Below are 13,516 nucleotides of genomic sequence, written 5' to 3' on the forward strand. Positions count from 1 at the left end.
GTGGCGGCGCTGAGTCCAGTGAGGGACAGGCGGCATGGCAGGAGCACCAAGCCGAGTGAGGGAATGGCACGGCGGCTCCGTGGAGCCGCGAGGGGGATAGCTCTGCAGCAGCATGGAGCCGCAAGGGGGAGGCAGCCCTGCGGTTGCGCCGAGCCGCGCCTGCCGGCACCGGGGGCAGGCGGGAGTGCCAGGGCCCACTGCATGGGGAGGGCTCCTGGGGCTGCCTTTGAAAGCCTATGCCGATCTGTGAAAAATGTTTCCAAACTGAGCCCCTGCCACGATCGTGGGTTTCTGTTACTAATTTGTTACTTTGTTGCATGTGACACGGCAAAAAAAAGTGTGCCTTATATGATCTACAAAGTTGGGAAGTTTGCCAAATCCCAGGGGGGTGCGCCTTATAGTCCGGTGCGCCTTATGGTCGTGAAATTACTATACTTCATCCCATTGGAAGTTGCTCCAGCCAGGGGGAAGAGCCCAACATTTCTTACCAAGATAAAAACAGAGGTTTTGGGACACTAAGGGAGCCCCTTTCTCCACTGGACTCCAGAGGGAAACTGGATTTCTCCACATCACCACTGGACCTCTGGAGGGAAACTGTACCTTCTACAGGAGCACTGCTTCAACTGAATCACATCTGTCCGTGCAGGAGGATGCAGCCACCATTTAACGGGACTGCTACCAACACCCTGCCTGATGGGGTGTCAGGTTGTACTCTGACTTTGTCAGGGTTTGGGGTTTGTTTCTTTGTAGTACTGTATTTATATTTTAATTTCCCTAGAAAAGAACTGTTATTCCTAATTCCCATATTTTTACCTGAGAGCCCCTTGATTTCAAAATTATAATAATTTGGAGGGAGGGGGTTTACATTCTCCATTTCAAAGAGAAGCTCCTGCCTTTCTCAGCAGACACCTGTCCTCCAAACTAAAACAGCAACTTTTTGTTCTTTGCCCATATATAAGCCGCACCTGATTATAAGTCGCACTTAGGGCTTGGACCAAAATTTTAGTCAAAATAGTATGGCTTATTATCATGAAATTACTGTACTGACTTTAAAGTCAACTAGGAGAGTTTTTATGTGCCATTTTAGCTGCAAGACTGCAATTTCTGTCACCATTAGTCCTATAAAAAATGACATAGAGCACTGCAAAGTAAAAACTTCACTTATCCTTGACCCTGTAGACATACAAGACATCTCCAAATTTTGGAACCTATGCCTATCTCAGCCCAGACTACTTCAAGTCGTAGGTCCCCCTCAAATCCTTACTTGCTTCTTACTTTCTCTTGATGAAGCTAAACAGAAGAGACAGCTAAGTCTGTAATGGTTCCTTCTGAAATGTCTGAGCTTGTGTAAATTAATTGCTTTAAAAGACACAAGCTATTATACAAATCCCACTTAACAACCATTAAAGTTAAATGAATTCTAAGCAGAAAGAGGACTTATCCTGTGGGCCACCGTTAATTCAGTAAGCAGCTCTCCCTTCCTTCGCCTCTGTTTTTCTTCTGCATTTTTCCATCTTTAATCTTGTCAAAATGCCTAAGGAAAACAAAAACAGTTGAAAGTGTTTTCCCACAAAGAACAGAGCTGTGAAGAATTCATCTCACTATTTCCTGAAGTCAGTGTGTAGGAAACCAGGATGGGTTTGAAGGAAAGATTCTGTGGGAATAGATATGAAAATCCTAGCTCAACCATTCTGATCCTTGCTAGTCCCTATTTTTTCACTGTCTCTTCAAAAAGTCTCTTTGGGCAGTTCCCTCTTGAACTACTACATGAAAACAGTCTCTCAAAATTCTTTTAGTTGCGGAGGCAAAGCGAGCAAGATAAGTATTTGGCATGGGCTTCCAGAATCTGGAATCTTACCCAAAAGCACTGCACAGTTGACAGCTTTATGATGGTGTAATTGCTAAATGATAATGGCTTCAACAGCTGTGTCACAGACCAAATGTTTTATGCAATCTTATTCAAGTCATATTTATCCTAGTCCACACAATTTCAAGCCCCAGAGTCTGTTTATGAGATTTTTTCAAGCTCCATGAATTGGTCAACAGGAGCAGAGTGAAGGTTATTCATTAGACCTAATTGATTAAGGGACTAGTGCTCCTCTGCATCTTAGTGAAAAGTAAATCCTTCTCCTCTGGCATGCATCTCATGATCTGCACCCCACACAAGGAGAGTATCCCAGTCACAAAGTCTGGTTGATACATAGTCTTACAGACACAGACTTCTATGAATTTCACTGAAAAAAAATATTGACACAGTGTTTTACATTTTTCCTCCAAAGGACAGTATATTTTCTTAAATAAGACCACAGTTAAATTCAGTGCAATTTCAGTCTTCAGGATAGGAGTTATCTTAACGTATAAAAGCTGTATCAGCCCTAGCATGCATCCTTGCATAGTTGCAAGGCTACTATTTAGAGCTAGTCTATATTCTTCACAGGTAAATTGTGGATAAAACTCTTAGAAGTCAGACAAAAAAAAGATACAGAAAGACAATGCTTTGACACAAGCAGTTTGTGATGGAGACAAAGCTTCCATTTGCAATTCTGCAAGTGCAGGTCAGTTAACAGTGGAATGGAGCTCGAGGGTGTTTATTATTCCTGTCTCTTTCTATTGCTGTATTAAGAGTCAGTGCTCATGGGACTTGGAAATATCATTCTGATTGGACAGCACAGTTCTCTACAGCTTTGAATTGATTTCAAGGTTCTATAATTGGATTTATATGGCATTGCAACCCAACACGTTGGGCAGAACTTTTGTTATTTGAGGTCCATAGGAAGCCAGTGACAGGAAGATGATACTTTAATCAGTTTGACCAACACATCAGTGTTTTTGGAATAAAAATACTCTCTGGATCACATCCTGTGATTTCAGACCTCTTTCTTATTTGAGTTGCTTTTACTGTTTGGGCTTTCACTTGGTGTTATTATAGCTTTTTTAAAACTAAGTGTGATAATTATTAAATATTTTATTGTGCAGCACACTGCAGCTTCAGTTGCAGGGCCTACTCAAGAACACTGCTATGATGTTTTATTGCAGTTGACAATGAACGTGGTAGTATTTTGAGTGTGCTTGTCTTTGGAGTGTTCCCTTTACATTCTGTTCTCTACTTATTTCCCCATTCCTGGATGATAAAATGGATCTCTTTGTAACTGAAAACCAAACAAAAATTGAATCATGTGAGTGATTCTGGATGCTCTCTGAGTAGGATGGTGCTTTACTGGAACAGAAACTCATGTGGGCTTCCTGCACGGCTGGATATAAGTGGTCAAAAATTATCTTGGTTTTCCTGTACTCTTGGCAGGACATGAAACAAAATCTGTTCCCAGAGCCATTTATATATGTTAACATAGGACTGAGCCTGATCACAGAAACTTAGTCTCAAGGCTGCAAAAGCCTTGTGATCCAGAGGCAATCCATGGCAAGTGGACTCAAAACCATCTGATTAAGAAAAGTTTGTCTTGCTACTAAATCTTTATTTTAGAGCAACTTTTTTACATAATTGTGTTTCCATATCTCCCAGTAAAATGCATCTGCTGGCAAAGTGCATTGCCAATGATTTTTTGGTGGAACTTAACCACTTAGTACCACAGCTTGTCATAATAGTCACAGGTAGAGCATGCTTTGTTAGGTAGTTTGAATGTCTTGCATTCATAGCATGCATTTTACACTTGTCAAACTGGAGCAAAAATTGGTCAAGTAAAAAAACTCCTTTAGTGTAACTAATTAATGTTATCCAGCTTTTGTCAGTGGTCACTGGCACTCTTTATATGCTCCTACTGAGTATTTACAAATATTCTTTAAGAACAGCTTTCCCTTTTCTCAGTTTTCTGTATTTTTTCCCACATTTACTTTTTCTCTTTCTCAGAGCAAGGTCTTTGATCTTTCACTTGCTGACTCAATGACTTACTGAGATTTTAAACAAGATGGACTAATTCAGAGAATTCACAGAAACCTGAGACTTCTGAAATTATTAATATGTAGTGAATTATACTATTGAGCCATTGGAAACTTCTCCTGCAAGCTAGCCTCAGAGAAGAATGAGTTCAAGAAGCCAAGAAAATCTTTGCCTCGGCTTTTGCTCAGTTAGCTATCTGATAGTCATGTCTGTAAATCTTACAGTGATGTCACACATGTGCACATGTTTTCTGGCTGACAAAGACAACTAAAACAGGGCTGAAAACCCTGGAAGCGAACATCAAACAATATTTGTATTTATCCTGTCATTGATGTTACTTAGGAATTGTTCTTTTGATTTCCATTGATATCCATGACAAATGGAGAATTTGGTTTCCCCTGGACAAATATAGAAGAGAAGTTGCCTAGGAACAAATAGCACCAAAATCAAAGCCTACTGTATGTTGGCTCAGTTTTTCAGAGCTCAGGTGTGATGGGTATCTTTTTCAGGCCTCAAAAGACAAATTTTCATAGATTTCCCCAGTTATGGGAGGTGGTTTTTTTACAAGCCTACACAAATTGAAAAAAAGTACTATTACTACTACTGTTGCTACTACTACTACTACTACTACTACTCATAATAATAATAATAATAATAATAATTCTCACTTTAATTTGGAAAGCTAGACTATAATGAAACAACCTGTTATGTCTCTCAGTCAGACGTCTCTGGCAAGAGGATCTGGCAGTCAGACAGATAGGATTATTGAGTCTTGCCCCTTGGCTGAATAAACTCTTCTTAGTTCAGGTAAGCAGTCTGGCTAAGCTGATTAATGCCAGTCCAGAACACAAACACTGATAGTGACCGCAGACTTTCTTTCCGTGTTTCGTTATTTTTAATGCATGAAAAGATTTTAAAGACAATATCCATTTTTACAGAAACATCACAGTCTTCAGAGCCACTGTACTTACATATTCACATACCTGCTCATGGGTATGCGTGCACAGCTGCAGCTCTTCTAGGGAACTGTCAGAGGCATGATGTCTCAGGACACAAAAATTGGCTGTGTCAAGGCACAAGATTTGCAGCCAACAGTAACCAGCAGAACAAAAGAAACAAATGAAGCACAAAAAAAACCCCCCAAAAACCCCAACCAACCAAAAAGCCCCAAACCACCAAATCAAAATGTAAAGAGTTACAGGATTTCTAAATTTGTTTCCTTGATAAGCAGTGGCTTTGATTAACACATGTGAAGGGTTTAAGGAAACAGCTAAAAAAGAGTTAAAACCCGTGTGTTTCTGGATGAAAGTCATCTTTAATCCAGGATGAGAGAAAAGTTGCAGGGCATCTAGTAACTTTCCATTTGAGAAAGTCATTCTTCAGCTGTTTAGACTGAGGCTTCTTGCATCTCCTTCAAAGCACCAGGTACTGGCCTCAGGGCCAATCTATTACTTCTCTGTTATCCTTATGTGTAGAACTCTTTCTGGTTGGCTGTAGGTTTGAAAAGAAGTGGAAGAAACAGGCATTTACTTTCTTTACTATGCTAATTACAGAAAAAATATGCTGTCTTTACTGATACCTTAGGAATAAAGTATGAGTTAAAGACAAATAAAGACCAAGCATATTTTGCTGCACAATTGCATTTATTCTTGTTGCATTTGTCTAGATAGGCCATGTTCAAATTTGCAGTGAAGGCAGATGAAAACCATCATGTTGTGCTTCAGATCCATTAACCCAGGGGATCTTTAGAAAACACCTGTATTTTGATCCTCTTCAAAGCTCCAGATATCACTGCTAGGAATATTTTATTACTTCCAGAACTCCATGCTCTCTAGAATTGGCAGTTTGCAATTGCCTGGCCACATGAGATTAAAGTCATTCATCAGAAAAAAAAGGATCTTTTGGTGCCTTAGGTTTTCTTGCCAAGTGAAACAGAGGGACCTCACTTGAAATTAATTTTAAGCACATCACTAATGGGATAGTGTCCTGGTAGCTTCAATATTTGTTTTCTTAATAACTACTTTCTGGAGCCAAGAGAACTATCATACTTTTTATGTGGGGTTGTGCATTGAGGAGACTGTGCCTCCATATCTTTGGCAAAGTAGGTTTCCCATGTGTATTGATGTAGCTCTTTATTTCATGCTGCTGCTTCCTTCATTCAGGATGGTATACTTAAAAATGAAAATTTGAGAACAGCTGTTTACTCCCTCTAATCCCGGCAGCATATCAACTAGACAGCAAGTGCCACATGACTGATTCCCATGCTTCCCTTGTGCTATAATTCAGAAGAATCAGAGAAGAATAATACTGTATCCCCACACTCCCCTTTTGTTTGGTAGCATTTTCTAGCCTCAACAGGGTAAAAGAGGGATGCACAGCAAGCAGGAAGATTTTTGCCACGTGCTCATCTGAAAAAAGTCTGAGAAGGTCCCAAGCTTAATTTTTTGCCTTGCTTGATTGCTCTTTATAGCTCAGCAGAAACCAGAAGCCAGCCCTAAGTTCCAAGACCTGGAGGCTGCCTATTACTTTTCACACTTGCGCAATTCCTAATCAGGGCAAAGTGAGGTGCAAAGAGACAGGGGATCAGAGAAGTAGCATTTTAATGGAGCATTGATAAAATACTGGCATTGATAAAATTCAGTTTGCAGCAGTGGGTTCCAAAAGGAATCAAAAGTAAGAGACAAGGGGAGATAGCATTTGTGTCCTATGGATATAAGAATGTTACATAGTCAGCATTGTTGGGAATATGCTGCAGACCTTAATTAATAGCTAGTATTAATATAAATTAATACAAAGTATTAATTAATTTAGACTGCAGGCTTAAATAAAGGTAAAGTATTTATTATTTTTGTGGTATGTTCTAGTGATTGGTCCTTAGCAAGGAGCGTTCCAAACAAGCAAAATGAAAACACAAGCTTCTCTGAAAAACAATCTTGTCAACCAACCACTGCTTTGGTGCAGTGCATGAAAGAGCTGGTGCCCAAATGCAGTTATGCAGAATGCTGTGACACAAGAATATACAGTAATTTCACAACTATAAGGCACACCCTTTTGACTAAAATTTTCCCCCGAACCTGGAAGTGTGCCTTATAGTCTGGTGTGCCTTATATGATGGACAAAGTTCGGAAATTTGCAAACCCGGAAGTGAGAGCTGCGAGCCACGGGGGGAGCCGGCAGGGCCATGGCTGCCAGGTGGAGGTGGGGCAGCCCCCCACAGGCATGCCCCAGCCCCGTGGAGGCGGGGCAGAGCGGTGGCAGGCATGCCCCCACCCCGCCGGGTACAGACGGGCCCGGGGGCCCATGGCTGCTGAGTTGAGGCGGGGCCTCGGCCAGCAACTGCGCGGGGATGCTGAGGGCAGATCCTTGCTGCAAAAAAAAAGCGCGCCTTATAGTCCGGTGCACCTTATGTTCGTGAAATTACTGTATGTTTGTTACATGAATATGTGATGCAAGACCAAAAGAAGAGTTTGTTTGAGAAGAAAAAGAAGCAACAATGAAGTAGTCTGAAGATTAGCTTTCTAATAGATGGAGTGCAAGAAATCTTGCATTATATTTCTGCTCTGGTCACTTCCTAGTTTGATCTACAACCATCACAAAACTGCAGGGTTCCTAGGTTTGTCCATCTGTAAAAATTTGCATATATAATATTTTTGCACATTTTGATGCCCTTTTATTAATTAGCTTTGCACCAAACCTAGCTAGCCTGACCAATAAAGTGGGAGTCTATTCATACCATGAATTCTGCCGAATTTTTGTTTCTAATCTTTCCTTTTTATCTTTACATGATTCCTAATAGCTAGAGGCATAATAAAATTTTATTGGATTGTTTTCTTTTGGAGAACATAGTTTGATTACATTGAATTTGAATTTTGCAGCAATTGAAATACACCAAATATAGGTCTGAATATATATTAATCTAATGCAACATCTTGAAGGTCTAGTGACTGAAAGGTAGGTGTCATAATGCCATATAACTGATATTATCTATCAGCAACTGTTTAGCTTTTTTTGCTGCCTTTATGTACTTCAGTTGCTTAAAAATCTTTTAATGTACCTTTATTGATGCCAATATGTGTTCATTATACTTTAATGTCGGTGTCTGTGTTTTGATATTCCTGCCTATTGAGTATTCATACCTTGATCCAATAAAGTTATAATATTATCACTCAAAAAGTGAATTAGTCAGCTGCCATAAATCCTCAGAATGTGAGCGCAATCAATCAGCAGTTCTAGCCATCAGACTTTAATGAATCATATGCTTTGGTCTACTTTTGGTGGTTGTGTAAGATACATTAATCAACAATCCACGCATGTTTAGAAAATACTGGAATCAGTCAGCCTTTGCTTTGAGATTTTCATTTTTCACATTGCTTTGATGATTACAACATCATTTGGTATTGAGGGTGGTTTGCTCATCATAGTCTGATGATTTACTTATGATTTAATCAAGCACTAAATTCAGAGAGGAATGTGACTGCATCTGGCTTCCCTTACTATTTTTAAAGAGATGCGGGGCAGTCAGTATTCCAGGAACATGACAGCTTTGCAGTCATAGTGCTTATATTTAAGTTTTTTTGTAAAGAGGTTCATTATGTGAAGTGTTTATGCTAAGGATGATTATGAAATCACTGGTGAATAAGGGACTGGCATTCCCATTTATGAAGTCCTAATGGGACCCTGGACCACTCTTGCAATGCCCAGCACAGCAAAGTATCAAAACAGTGGCAGGGGAGTCTTCTGAAAAACTTCATATGCTGTTTGAGGACCTGGTAATGCAAAGTGTCTGCTCAGAGAAGATTTATTTCAGTGACTACGGTCAGAGAGAAAAGCACTCTGGCCTGACTGAGAGAAACATTCCTTAAGATCCTACAAGAATTTACAGTATCAGTATAGAAGTTTTGAAAACCTTTTCAAAGGATTGGGAAAGGGGTTTCTTGTGTTTGCATGACATTTAAGAGTACAGTAATTTCACGACTATAAGGTGCACCCTTTTGACTAAAATTTTCCCCTGAACCCGGAAGTGTGCCTTATAGTCTGGTGTGCCTTATCTGATGTACAAAGTTCAGAAATTTGCAAACCCAGAAGTGAGAGCTGCGAGTCGCAGGGGGAGCCGGCAGGGCCATGGCTGCTGGGTGGAGGCGGGGCCGCAGGGCTGCAGCTGCCGGGTGGAGACGAGGCCGTGGGGCCGGGGCTGCCAGGTGCCCACAGGGCCAAGACTGCCGGCTGCCTGCGGGGCCGAGGCTTCTGGGTGCCTGTGGGGCTGCGGAACCAGGGCTGCTGGGTGCCCACGGGCCTGTGGGACTGGGGCTGCTGGGTGCCTGGGTGCCTGCAGGACCAGGGCTTCCAGGTGCCTGCAGGACCAGGGCTGCTGGGTGCCTGCGAGACCAGGGCTTCCAGGTGCCTGCGAGACCGGGGCTTCCAGGTGCCTGCAAGGCCGCGAGACAGGAGCTGCTGGGTGCCCGCGGGACCGTGGGACTGGGGCTGCTGGGTGCCTGCAGGACCGGGGCTTCCAGGTGCCTGCGGGACCAGGGCTTCCATATGCCTGCGGGACCGGGGCTGCTGGGTGCCTGCAGGGGTGCGAGGCTGGGGCTCCTGGCTGGAGGCGGGGTCGGGGCTGCCAGGTGGAGCCAGGGCCACGGTGCCACGGCAGACAGATGGAGGCGGGGCCTCGGCCAGCAAACGCGCGGGGGGAGCTGCAAAAAAAAAGTGCGCCTTATAGTCCAGTGCACCTTATATGATCTACAAAGTTGTAAAATTTGCCGACTCCCAGGGGTGCGCCTTATAGTCTGGTGCGCCTTATGGTCGTGAAATTACTGTAATATGAGATAGTTTACAAAAAAATCAGTGGTAATCTTTGCATAAAGAGCTGTCTAGAAGACGTGTTAATGGTGAAAAAGAAGTTCACATTATAAGATCTTTGTTGAAAGAGTTTGCAACATAATGTTGGCTATATGGCTGTTCATCACTTGTAAGTGTACCTTCTAGGTTCCTTTTTTATTATCTTATTTAATACTTAATCTATGCCCAGTTTCCAATACACATAACAGCTAACAGTCCAGATATCATTGATCATTTTTAAATTACGTGGTTCCAGAAGTAATTTTATGACTAATTATCACTACTTTGGCTTCATCCATCAAGTGTGATCTAACTAAAATTACTACCTTGTCAAGATAAGCATCTGACAAGGATTGAAACATCCTTTCCTCATTCTCATGAACAAGTTGTGACATGTAAATTTTTATATACAATGCTTCTCTGACTGACATTAACATTCTCTGACAGAGTCTGTAAAAATGAATGGGCACAATTTCAGTCACTTTGTCTCATGGTCTAGCATGTTGTCTTAAAATATAGTTTACAATGGAATTTTGCTGTGATACCAGACCGCAGACATGGGTGTCTGAGGCTCATATCTATCCTGGTTACTCTACAAATCACTACTTCCTACCAACCTCGTTATATTGTATTATTGTAAGTGTCTTTCAGACAGCAGATATACTGTGATAAATGTCTATATGGACATGGTGATCTCTTGTTGAATAGACTTGTTCACTGTGTATATTCCTTTTCTCCCTGTTTTTACTGAAACATCTCTTACTGCTAGTTTTTATCTCTATTTGTCCTTCAAAGCCTGAAGAGAGCAATGAGAACACTTGGAAAGAATGATAATATATTTTCTTTCATGTTATCAGTCTTTTTGACCTAGTAGGAAATCACTTACTGCAGAAGCTAAATTCCCTGGGAGTTGTTAGAAGAATGGGACTGAGGTGGTACATTTGTAAAGGAAGAAAGGGAATTAGTCTCTTTGTGTGACTTATTAGCATTAGTAGGTGGACTTGCTGAAGCCTCAGGCCACAAGTCGTAAAATTTTTCCTAAATATGCTGAGCTTTTTATCTGCTTAGCTAAAGGGAGGCTCCACAGGTAGTCCACGGTGGAAGACAAGGAAACGAGGAAGGTCACTACCTCCATCAGCAGAGATTGCAGCCTTAGAGATAGGAGGAGAAATAGTCTACCTAGAGACAGTGAAGACAACTAGCAGAGAACAAGAAGACCCCAGACCTTAATATAAATATTGGACCAAACTGTCACATGAGGGGTGGGAAACATAGCTTGTAACAGCATAATTCCTATGGATTCTTTTGTTTGGGGTACTCAGCTTGAATCAATCCTATTGTTGTACCACTCAAATATTAAATTATTTCTTCCTGGTATCAGACATCTGAGACTGCTGTGGGAAACCTACAGCAAAGACATTTCTTTAACACATTTACATAGATGCCAGTGAGCATCCTAATTTATTCTGCAGAATTTTGTTGCTTGTGGCAATAGAAAGGAAACTCAGTTTGGCTTACACTTCAAATTGTATTTCAGGGGTTGACACCTAAACTATAAGCAAAAACTATGTTGACTAGTCTTTCACCTAAAGCTTAAGCTTGGTACTTCATACATTTTTTGTGCAATTAGAATACAACAAAGCTTTATGAAGGATAGTTCAAACAATCGGTTGTTAATATTGGTTAATGTATCCTATTACCAATAAATATAACCCTTTATAGAGTCCAAGAGAGAAGTCTATATCTTTGCAACCCATTCTGCCTGGCAATGGAAAAGCATAAGAAGAACATTCTAGATGTTGTTTCACAAGAATGGCACAAGTTCACAGAATCACAGAACACAGAATCACAGAATGGGTCCATTTGGAAGGGACAATAGTGGGTCATCTGGTCAAAACTCTGCTTAAGCAGAGACATCCTAGAGAACATGACACAGGATTGCTCCCAGATGGTTCTGGAATAGCTCCAGTGAGGGAGACTCCACAACGTCTCTGGGCAATCTGTTCCAGCAGTCGGTCACCTGCACTGCAAAGTTGTTCTTCCTCATGTTCAGGTGGAACTTTCTGCAGACAGCTCACTCTTGGACATATATAGTAGTGGAAATTCCCTTTTTTGTTCCTGCCCATACAAGCTTCTAATAGACAAAAAGAAGAGCAAAAGTTCTTTTGTGTTTGTTTGTTTGTTTTGTTCTGACTTCATGATTCATGCCTGAAAACTTTCTCACATATGGTAAATTTTCTATACCTTGTGGTGAAAACAGTGCTCCATCTGTGAGAGAGCACAGGGAGAGTGCTGAGAGCAAGTAGCTATCTGTTTACTGTCACTGTTGGCAGCGTAAATTATAAGGGTCTCTGAGTCCTGCAAGGAGTGTTTTTGCAGTCTGCTTAACTATGACCAACAAAAGAATGAGATACTAAATCAGCAGAACTGAAAAAAGAAGAACAACAATACTGTTGGAAATGGCCTTAAATTGCATTAGGGGAAGTTTAGACTAGACATTAAGCGAAAGAAAACATCACCAAAAAAATTGTAAAACACTGGAACAGACTTCCCATGGAAGTGGTGAAGTCACTACTCCTGGAAGGGTTAAAAATGTGTGGATATTGCACTTGAGAACCTGTTTTAATAGTCAACATAATGGAGGTGCTGGGTTGGACTTGATGGTCTTATAGGTCTTTTCCAACCTTTATGGTTCTATGACTCTATGATTGTAAGAACCAGGATTTTGAACATGATAACTGACAATATGAAGTGATTGCACAATATGGGACAGCAGCAAGAAGCAGAAGTCATTTCCCTGTGATCTCTCTTCAGGGAAAACATCTTTCTACCAAGGTTTCTATGTAACTTTGCATCAGAACTGCTTCTGACAGGCAGCTGGAACATCACCTGTAACTTCTCACAAGTTCAACAATGAGCAACTGACCATTCTTAGTGTATGATATTCAGCTTGGTGCCACCCTCATAATTAAAAAAATACATACGTGTTCTTGTCAGGTACCTCATTCTTGTTGGATGAGCTACTGTGTGAAGATGGCAACAGGCTGACTCCAGAAAAACTGAGCTTTCTTGTCATCTTAGCTGCATTCTAGTCAGTACTGGAAGTTGAATGTGTTGAGAGAAAGCAGTTGTATTGTCTGCAAGGAACTGCATCTCTAGGCCAAGAATCCAGAATCCCCTGTTTAATTTGATGTAGAATAGCACAAATCATAGGTGGAAATACCCTAAACCATGAGGATTACTCCATTCTTCAATGTTACAGCATTTTTCTCTACAGTATACTTCCTATTACTGTTTTCAGTACTGCTGACCATTATTTATTGACTTGCAAGGATTTTAAACACTAGATTAAATTGCTGTTCTTTGCTCATCTCTGCCTAATCCCAAAGGCTGCTGATTGCAGCTATATTCTTTTTCTAATTCCTTTAAGTTATTCCAATGATGTGCAGAGTTCAGTTTTATTATGTTATTAATGAAATGTCTTCAGTTACTCAGCAACACCACAGCAGTGCATAGCATTTTGTAAATGAATTCTTGTCCTGGTTTCATATGGGAGAGTTCATTTTCCTCTCAGTAGCTGGCACAGAGCTGTGTTTTGGATTTATATGAGAAAAGCATTGGTACCATACTGATGTTTCAGTTGTTGCTATGTGGTGTCTACACTAAATCAAGACCTTTTCATTTTCCCAAGGTCTGCCAGCAAGAAGATGCACAAGAAGCTGGGAGGAGCATGGCCAGGACAGCTGACTCAAATTGGCCAAAGGGATATTCCATACCGTAGAA

General features: G+C 41.1%; 1 long non-coding RNA gene across 6 annotated transcripts in view; it reads right to left on the bottom strand.

The window, feature by feature from the left end:
- The window catches only part of LOC117010830, a 62,964-nt gene that overhangs the window by 10,965 nt on the left and 38,483 nt on the right, over positions 1-13,516 (bottom strand). The window contains exon 1 of one of the 6 annotated variants that reach the window (XR_004420776.1): positions 4,879-5,006. The exons of the other annotated variants lie outside the window; for them this stretch is intronic. This is a non-coding gene — a long non-coding RNA (uncharacterized LOC117010830). Of the gene's footprint in view, positions 1-4,878; positions 5,007-13,516 lie in introns of those variants that run through there. 6 annotated transcript variants of the gene reach the window in all.

The sequence above is a fragment of the Catharus ustulatus genome, chromosome 2, assembly GCF_009819885.2.
Source record: "Catharus ustulatus isolate bCatUst1 chromosome 2, bCatUst1.pri.v2, whole genome shotgun sequence".
Taxonomy (NCBI): Eukaryota; Metazoa; Chordata; class Aves; order Passeriformes; family Turdidae; genus Catharus; species Catharus ustulatus.